The sequence below is a fragment of the Rosa chinensis genome, chromosome 4, assembly GCF_002994745.2.
Source record: "Rosa chinensis cultivar Old Blush chromosome 4, RchiOBHm-V2, whole genome shotgun sequence".
Classification (NCBI taxonomy): Eukaryota; Viridiplantae; Streptophyta; class Magnoliopsida; order Rosales; family Rosaceae; genus Rosa; species Rosa chinensis.
In genome coordinates, this window is record NC_037091.1 from 43,092,385 (window position 1) to 43,101,406 (window position 9,022).

Below are 9,022 nucleotides of genomic sequence, written 5' to 3' on the forward strand. Positions count from 1 at the left end.
AAATCATTTTCCAAAATGTATCTAATGGTTCAGAACATTCAATAGTGATAACTTGCTCATGTTAGTCTGAATTAACAATTTTTTTTTAGGGAAATGATGAAAAAGGTCACATTAGAGTGTGAAATGATAAAGATGTTACCTAATTTTCCACTTGATAAAAAGGTCCATAATAAATTGTTAGTAATATTAATTTAGTCCTTATGAATAATAAAGTAATGTTAAAAAAGGTCAGTTTTTAAATTTTTTGATTCCCATTCTGCCCTTAAAGCTCAAATCTTCTCTTCATTTTGATTCCTCTCTCCATTTTGATTACGACCCCGTTGGAGCTTTCTCTCCGAGTCGACCATTACCAATCTCTCTCTCTCTCTCTCTCTCTCTCTCTCTCTCTCTCTCGATCATAGGTTTTAGTCTCCATGTCTCGGAGCTTCCATTACTCTATTCGTCTTCCTCTCTGCGTTCAAATTTCAGTGAGCGAACAATGGCGGCTATGGCGAACGACTTTCAGGATCGCCGGAATTTGAAGCTCGATAACCTTCACGACATCATCTACCTCAAGCCGGTAATATTTCAGCCTCGATTCCACCGTTTATCTTTGGTTTGCATATTTGGCATTGTATAGTGATGAAATTGCTTAATGCTTCTCGAAGTTTGCCACCCCAACCTCTTCACCATAATCGACCTGTTCTTTCACTTCTCACCCGCGCACGACCGGATCTGTTTTTCGATCGGCAACCGGTGCCGGAATCTCATCTTCAATCCAGGTACGAATGTCTAGGTATGGATCAGTATTTTAAATGAGATTACGTAAATGCATCTTGATATTGCTTGCTTCGAATCGATAATTTGTTGTTTCCGTGAGCTTTGAGTACTCAGAACTCTAGTATTTTGGGAGACTTCCCAAGTAGTTAGTAGAATTTTCAACTGAGATGGAGAAATTCGAGGTTCAGGTTTTAAGATCTGCGATGGTAGTTAACTTTGATTTTCAAAGATTTGAGGAAGGATTTGAAGAGAATTAGCAGTTTTGTGTGCTTTGATATATAGATTTGGTTCTGTAACTTACTAATATGTGATCTTATGATTAACTTCTTGTGATTCTCTCCTCACTAATAGCTTGTTGACTAGAAAAAGTAGACTGTAGAGGATTCACAGGAGAGATATCATCACTAATAGTTTGATTAGTGAAACAATTCCTTTACCACCACCCTGCTGCAGTTGAAATTGATGTCTGCTGGTGCATATTTCTGAATGTTTCTTCTTTGGCTATGTAACCTCACTTTGAATAGCCTTATGAGAATTGCTTCATGTTCCGAATACATCTTGATGCATTTGTTTGGTTGTGTTGTGAATTTGAGAAAAAGTTGGATTTGCTTATTTTATATAGTGGGTCTGAAACAACCCAATTTTCAATTTTTGCTGAATTGGGTTTTCCCTGCATAATGCAAGCAGCCAAGAAAAGCCTAATTTGTTTTTTCATGTCCTATTGTTTCATGATTATTTTTTTGTTGTTATATAATGAACTCAGTTTTGCTAATGACTTGAGCGTCTATGTGAGTTGGTTTGTTTGGATTATTGAGTAGCTAATGGACTTCAAAATCTATACTTTTCTTTCATAAAGTTCCATATAACTGGGGATTTCTAGCTCTTGTAATTATTTACTCCATCACCTGAGGTCTCGAGTTCAAATACCCCTGCACCCTAGTATTGCTACTAATCAAGTTGGCGTTTGTAGCTGTAGTTAACTACCCCCTCCCTCAACATTGTCAATTAGCAGGAATAAAAAAGTTGAAATAAATAGTTGTACATATGTCAGTCCTGCACTTATGAAAGCTCATTGAACCTTAACCACATCTTAGTCAGATTATTTTACATTTGGCCTTCAGCCATACATCCTACAACTACTAACCTGAACAAAGTTCCTAAGAATGAATGACGAGAATACATGTATACTCGAACTCCATTCTTTATCATAGGAGCCCTTGCAAATAAAGTAAAGCATATTCTGCCTTATAGTTCTAACGAATATAGATATACTTGCATATCATCAACAGTAATCCTAAAACAAATCACTTATAAACATATAGTAGTGTTCACTTTTTGACAGATAGTGGAAGTCTATTCCCAAAAATGTGCAAGAAAGGCAACTGCATATCATAGAGCTTTATCCCTTGCAATACACACACAGTGAGAAGTGAGAACCTTCAACTAATCTTTCAATTCAAACCTTCCGACTGTTTTATCAGGGACGAGCCTGATGAAAAACTCCGGTTGAGCATCAAGCTTGCTATTATCTGTCTAATTTTGTCCAAGGCCTAAAAAGTACAAAATGAGTCCTTTTAGTTGCAACTTTTTGAAGCATAGCGTTTCATTTAACTAAGCATTGGACTGAAATACTGTAACAGAGAAAGAGATTGGAGACTTACATCATTGCAATTGCTGATAAGTTGGCCTAGGAATATTTCTTTGTTGCTGTAAAGGTATTGATGATCAAGCGAACAAGTTGGTTGATATCTACGTGGAATGCGAATGTCTCAGCATCACCAATGTAAACATTAGCTGTTGTAGATAGTGCTTGTGAGATTAGAGAGCCAAATTGCAGAGCTTCAAATGTGGCTTATCTAGGGGTGCTGATTGGCATCAATGATAGATGGCGAAATTGGAAATGATAATTTTGACATCAATTGAAGCATTGGAAGTGAACTCTGATGCGACGACATTTATTTCAATGCTTAGTTTATAATTGTGCTGATTCACATTGGCTAGCAATAGAAGGTGTTCAACCTGCAATTCCAGAAAATGCACCTGTAGAAGGTTTGTCTCTTAAGTTTTGGGATTGCACCCAATATTCTAAAAGATTTGCACCCCTAGATACTGCTCAGAAATCAGACTTTCACTTTATGAGTTTTGGTAACTGCAGAATATGAAAATGTTAAGCCTTTAGCATTCCATATTGCTTAGAATAAAATAAATATTGATTGGGGTTCATAGCACTATTTAAAGTTATATTATAGCCTGAATGCTAATATCTTCATTGCTAGAGAAATGTTTTTATGTAATCTGGCAAGTATAAAATGCTCTGTAGTGTATGTCACATGCTTTTTATGTCTTATGGATTTCAATCTACAAAAGCTTTATGAAGTCCAGCTATTTTCATCTGCTTCTTTTGAACTAGAATATTTTTGATGTCTCTGTTATTGTTAGCCTAAGTTTGGGTTTCTTAACTGCTGTGTTTCTTTGTAGTACTTGCAGCTCCTTCTGATGGCAAAAAGTATGAGCAAAAGGATGATGGACTTCCTGTTGAGCTTAAATTACCGGTTAAGCATGTATTGTCTAGAGAGCTTCAGGTGCATACTCCCACTGTCGACTTATATGTTTCATTCCGTTTTGCAATTTACAGCTTGTTGACATTATTATTTATTTATCTATTGTGTGTCGGCTTTGCAGCTATATTTTGACAAAAATCACTGAGCTTGTCGTGAGTAGGTCCGATGTTATTCTTCTTAAAAAAGCACTATTGAGCTTGGCGACTGATTCGGGACTTCATCCATTAGTTCCTTATTAATTTCACATGCTTTATAGCTGATGAGGTGGTAAATCTTGGCATATTGCTGATAGCCAGAGGATCTTAGATGGCCATTTGGTAATAGCTGTTTTAATTAATGTCAGGTTTCTCGTGGTTTGAGTGATTTTCCACTTCTGTTTGCTCTGATGCGAGTTGTTCATAGCCTTCTCCAGAATACTCACATACACATTGAACTTATGCATAGTGGTGGTAAATTGCAGTTAATCTAAATCATGATGAAGCTGGAAGGAAAGCCAAAAGTGACCAAAGGTATTGATATATTTTTCATGCATATCCACTTCTACAATATACCTCAAGTCACTGTTCTCTGGTGCTAAATTGGCTTGGTTTGGTCATGTGGCTGAGAAATAATAAGCGGAATTGTCATTTAAGATGGCCAAGTGAGAACTAAAATAAGAAGAAAAGGCTAAATTTAAGATACATTGTAGAAGTGGATAGGTATTAAATTACTTTGTTATAATAACATGAGCTAATCTTGAGTCTCGAGTCAGGATAAGGAGTAAAGAATTGAAGATATCAAATAAGCCTAAAATTTTCTCTCCTACTTAAAAAATAATGTAAGATTGTTAGGACTTTCAAATTAATTATTATTTTCTTCATTTCAGGGAGTGTTGAACATGAAAAGGGCGTCACAGCATTCCAGTTTCAGGTGAGATATATAGTTGTATATAGTTCTTGTTACATATGTACTAATAAAGATCTGCCACTTGGTATGGATGATTATTGTCCTGAAACTGATTATATACTCTATTTGAATGCTTTGGCAGAGCCATAACCACTTTGCAAACGCATCTGTTGCAAGTGGAATCTGAAGACGCTGAACCAAAAATTTTCTAATTACAATAGCTTGGATCTTTGCAAATATAGAGCTCATATAACCAAGACATTTGCGGAATTTAGGCAATGATGGATCTCTACAAATTTAGAGTTTTAGAAATTTGTTTAGGGCTTAGGATGCAAGTCACTGACCAATTGTAAACTCCAGCTTATTGAATCAATTAGTTTTTTGTATTTTTTTTATAATGTCACTGTTATGTTTAGTTTTCCTTAATGAAATATTAATTTTATAGATCTTTTGCAACTCATTCAAGTTTTAGACATCTTCTGAATTCTCTAAGTCACTGTCACTGACCAAGTTACTGACCATGTGTAATGTTGATCACAAGTAAGTAGACAACTCGTTGGTCAGGTCATTGTTAACCTTAAGTCATGATCATGACTGTGACATGACCAGTAACATAACCAGTGACTTGACAAGTGACATGTGATTAAAAGTGATTTGGCAAGTGACATGTGATTGATAGTGACTTAGTCAGAGACTTTGACAGTTACATGATCGGTGACATGGTCATGACTGTGACAGGGCCAGTAACATAGCCAGTGACTTGGTCAGTGACTTTGTGTATAATAGTAACATGACCAGTAACATGCAATGCGACCTGGCCAGTGATATGGATCTAACAGTGGCTTGGCAAGTGCCGTGATTGACAATGACTTGGCAAGTGAGATGTGATTGGTGGTGACATGGTCAGTTACTTAGTTAGTGACATGTGATTAACAGTGACTTGGCTATTAACTTGTGACTTGGCTACTGACAATTACTTGGTCAGTAATATGGTCAGTTACTTAGTTAGTGACATGTGATTAACAGTGACTTGGCTATTAACTTGTGACTTGGCTACTGACAGTTACTTGGTCAGTGACATGGTCAGTTACTTAGTTAGTGACATGTGATTAACAGTGACTTGGCTATTAACTTGTGACTTGGCTACTGACAGTTACTTGGTCAGTGACATGGTCAGTTACTTAGTTAGTGACATGTGATTAACAGTGACTTGGCTATTAATTTGTGACTTGGCTACTGACAGTTACTTGGTCAGTGACATGGTCAGTTATTTGGTCAGTGACATGGTCAGTTACTTGGTCAGTGACATGGTCAGTTACTTGGTTAGTGACATGTGATTAACAGTGACTTGGCTACTGATAGTTACTTGGTTAGTGACATAGTCAGTTACTTAGTTAGTGACATGTGATTAACAGTGACTTGGCTATTAACATGTGACTTGGCTGCTGACAGTTACTTGGTTAGTGACATGGTCAGTTACTTAGTCAGTGACTTGAGGTTAATAGTGACGTGGCCAGTAACTTTGCCGGTGACTTGAGGTTAACACTGACTTGGTCAGGGATTGACAGTGATATGGTTTGTGACTTTGCTAGTAACTTGAGGTAACAACTTTTCTTTGGAAATAAAGGTAAACCATCGAAATCTGTCAAACCCGAGCTAAACTATATCCATGAACATAATGACTTTTGTTTATAACAATGCATAGGATTAGACCATTTCTCAGGCAAGAAATGAACTCCTTCTCAGATGGCTGGTTCGGTATGCCAAGTGAACCCACAAACCTTTTTTATTCTTTTTTTTTTTTTGAATGAAACTAAGAATCAAGTATATTAATCGAACAAAATACACATACCAAGCTTAGCAATACCCAGATATCAATACTAAACATCACACAAAGATTAACTAGCTAGGTAGACATCAGTAACTAGCTAGCTAAATCAATTACCATACTAGGTGAAAAACAATTAACAAAGTCGTCTAACAAAAGTATTATCTCTCATACTAGCTACAAGAACAGCAAAGGGACTAGTTGGACCACAAGAAAGTTCCCCTAGCAAACTTTCTCTTGTGTTGGCCATTCGCCTCTTGTGGCCTAGATGACACCGCTTCCATGCCGCCTCCACTCATTCTGATTTTCTTGTTGATCTAGCTAGCTCCTTTGCTTCTCTACTTCTCTCAGTAACTTTGCGACCCACAAAGCTGTCAAGCTACTCGAACAGAACATGATAATACCCACGGAACATATGCAAAGACTGATTACAATAAACTCGTGTTAGCTATCAGAAATGGCCAGGTACTTAAAGAACGGATAATCCAGAAGACATATGGGTTAAGATGACAACTATAAACTAAGGACTGCAAACTGTTTATCTGAAAAGGGAAAAACCAGAATGCATGCAAGACAAGCACAATCTTACCAGCCAGCCTTTTTGAATAGTCTCTTCAGACAGTGCAGAATCAGCTGAAAAATAAGACAAGATCTTTGGTCAAGAATTCAATTTTCTAAATTATATTCAAAAACCATAAGTTAAATATGGACTGAAAAAGTAGCGAGCAGCCGTCATTAGGCTTCAATCATCCATAGACCAACTACAACAAGTTTCACATTCCAGAGCGCAATTTCCCAATGATACTAATCATACTACTTGGGAACTTCATCTAATGGCAGCCTTGGGCTTATCAATGATTCAGTAACACCAAGTTCATCAACCATCCAAAGAAATCTAATCCTTCACTCAACGTTAACCCAACAGACCCTTATACGTACCATAGTTCACATCTAATTCCTAAACCAAAGATGTATCAAACTCTCAATCGAAAATTTCTCTATTCCTAAGAAGCAAATGTGTTATCTTATATCTCACAATATGAACCTAAAATTTACAATACAAATAAATCGCAGCACTCATAAAATAAACAAAGAAATTACTGTCCACATCCTCATCCATTGATTCCATTCCATCAGCTTCTTCTTCAGAATGAAATCTCTTCAGTATGTCCATCATTTTCTGCTTCGATTCGTCATTCAGCCCCAATTACCCAAGCTCCCCAACCACATTATCTCGCATAAACAACTCAGTGCATCGAATATTATGAGACTGCTCACCACAAATCACCAAAATCATTACCCAAAATTTCACCAAAACAGAAAACAAGATATGAATCGGGAAGGAAAAGATATATAGAGGAGTTTTGTCACAACGTATTGGTATCAAAGCATAGTTTCCCCCACAAAAATTCTGCAATACCTTCATCTCTAAATGACAGAAAACTGAAGTTTTGATATGGTTGGTCCCTTATTTAATGTATTTGTTGTATGATACATGTGTGTTTACTTTTTATTTTATTGGTTTGGCTAATTAATAAAATTTAGTTTCTGATAAGTGATGCAAGAACAAGATGGCAATAGTTGTCAAAGTGAGAATGGTTTACCCAAATCAATACAGAAGAGCTTAGATTGTGAGAAACACATAAACCAAAAACTCTAAAAACACTCTTGAAAGCCAATGACAACAACCTGAGTAGACCCAGAAATTAAATGAAGAGCATTGTAGTAAACCCCTAACTAGAGCCCTAATATTAATCCAACAGAGTAGAAATAGCAGAAAATAAGAAATCAGATAAAAAGATTGAAAAGACAGACCTGGATTTGGGAGGAGAGAGCTACACCCGTATTCTAATTCTTCAGCAAACCAGCAGACAAGCTAGAAACTATAATTTTCTTTATCCAAATCTAAATACAGACGCTGAGATCTACATAAATTTAGCTCAATCTACACTACCACTTGGTTCCCATGAAAAATGTAGTTAAGATAGAATGAAAATTTCACCGGTTAGAACATTTCAAGCTTCATTTCTTTGCAGTTCTCGGCGACCTAACGCAGCGTTTAGTAAAAAGAGGGAATTAGGGAGGAGGGGAAGTACCTTGAAGGAGGGAGTGTCACGAATCACTAGGCGGTAATCGACGGCGACGGCAATGTAGTTTTCAGAGTTATTGATCCAAGGCCGGAGCTGTAGCTATCGGAATCGTCGCCGATCCCTAGTCCTTACTAGTATTGAAGCAACGGAACTGACAAGTCCTACGAGCACGACGTCATCAAGCTTTGCCAATGCGGCGAGCATTTGGCTTTTCTGACGGCGTAGCTGTGGCCGTTGAGAAGCAAATCGAAGCTCCGATGGACCTGGCGTCCCAAACCTTGATCGATTTGTCGACGGAGGCAGTGACGATGACGCAGTTGTCGTACTTGTTCCAATCGCAGGAGAGGATCTCGAACTCATGCGCCGGGATGATCATGGTGGATCTAGGCTCATGCACGTCCCCGACGCGTGCAGTGCAGTCGCTGGAGACGGAGGCGAAGAGGGCGGAGTAGACGCAGTAGGTGTGCTCCTTGAAGGTGCGGACAGAGGCCCTCAGAGAGAGAGAGCCGAGACGGGATTGGATAGCGGGAGGGAGAGAGAGCTGCCAGTGGCATCTTCAGTAATTACGCTTATCTTTAGTGGCAGCTTGTTAAGAGGTGACCTTAATTATCATAAGGACATTTGTGTATCCTGAATTATAATAAGGCACCTCAAAATGACTTTTTTTATCATTGGCCCTTTTTTTTTTTTCCTGAAAAATTCTAAATTACATAATCATGATAAAATTTGATATTAATTATCTTAGAAAACCCTAAATTGAAAAGAAAAAGATGTGGTTTGAGAATGCAACCTTCATCATTTCTTTCCGCTTTGCTCTCTGCAATTTTAGTCATGTCCATCGAGTTTGTTACAAAAAAAAAAGTAAGATGCATCAGAATTAAAATCTAATAGTCAGTCAG

The 9,022-nt window shown here is 37.5% G+C and overlaps 2 long non-coding RNA genes across 8 annotated transcripts; one reads left to right on the forward strand and one right to left on the reverse strand.

Annotated features, from left to right (window-relative positions):
- Positions 1-306: 306 nt before the first annotated feature.
- On the forward strand, positions 307-4,653 carry LOC112196733. 7 transcript variants are annotated; one of them, XR_005809160.1, is made up of 8 exons: positions 307-559; positions 648-761; positions 2,400-2,808; positions 3,238-3,341; positions 3,442-3,584; positions 3,664-3,829; positions 4,186-4,229; positions 4,348-4,653. It is a non-coding gene; the product is annotated as an uncharacterized LOC112196733 (long non-coding RNA). The 7 variants fall into 7 exon arrangements; XR_005809155.1 differs by having other exon boundaries at positions 3,442-3,829; XR_005809158.1 differs by having other exon boundaries at positions 3,247-3,341; positions 3,442-3,829.
- A 1,319-nt stretch (positions 4,654-5,972) lies between these two features.
- LOC112199998 lies at positions 5,973-8,680 on the reverse strand. Its single transcript, XR_005809184.1, has 3 exons — positions 8,130-8,680; positions 6,623-6,666; positions 5,973-6,457 (listed from the first exon to the last, which is right to left on the reverse strand). It is a non-coding gene; the product is annotated as an uncharacterized LOC112199998 (long non-coding RNA).
- Positions 8,681-9,022: the final 342 nt, after the last annotated feature.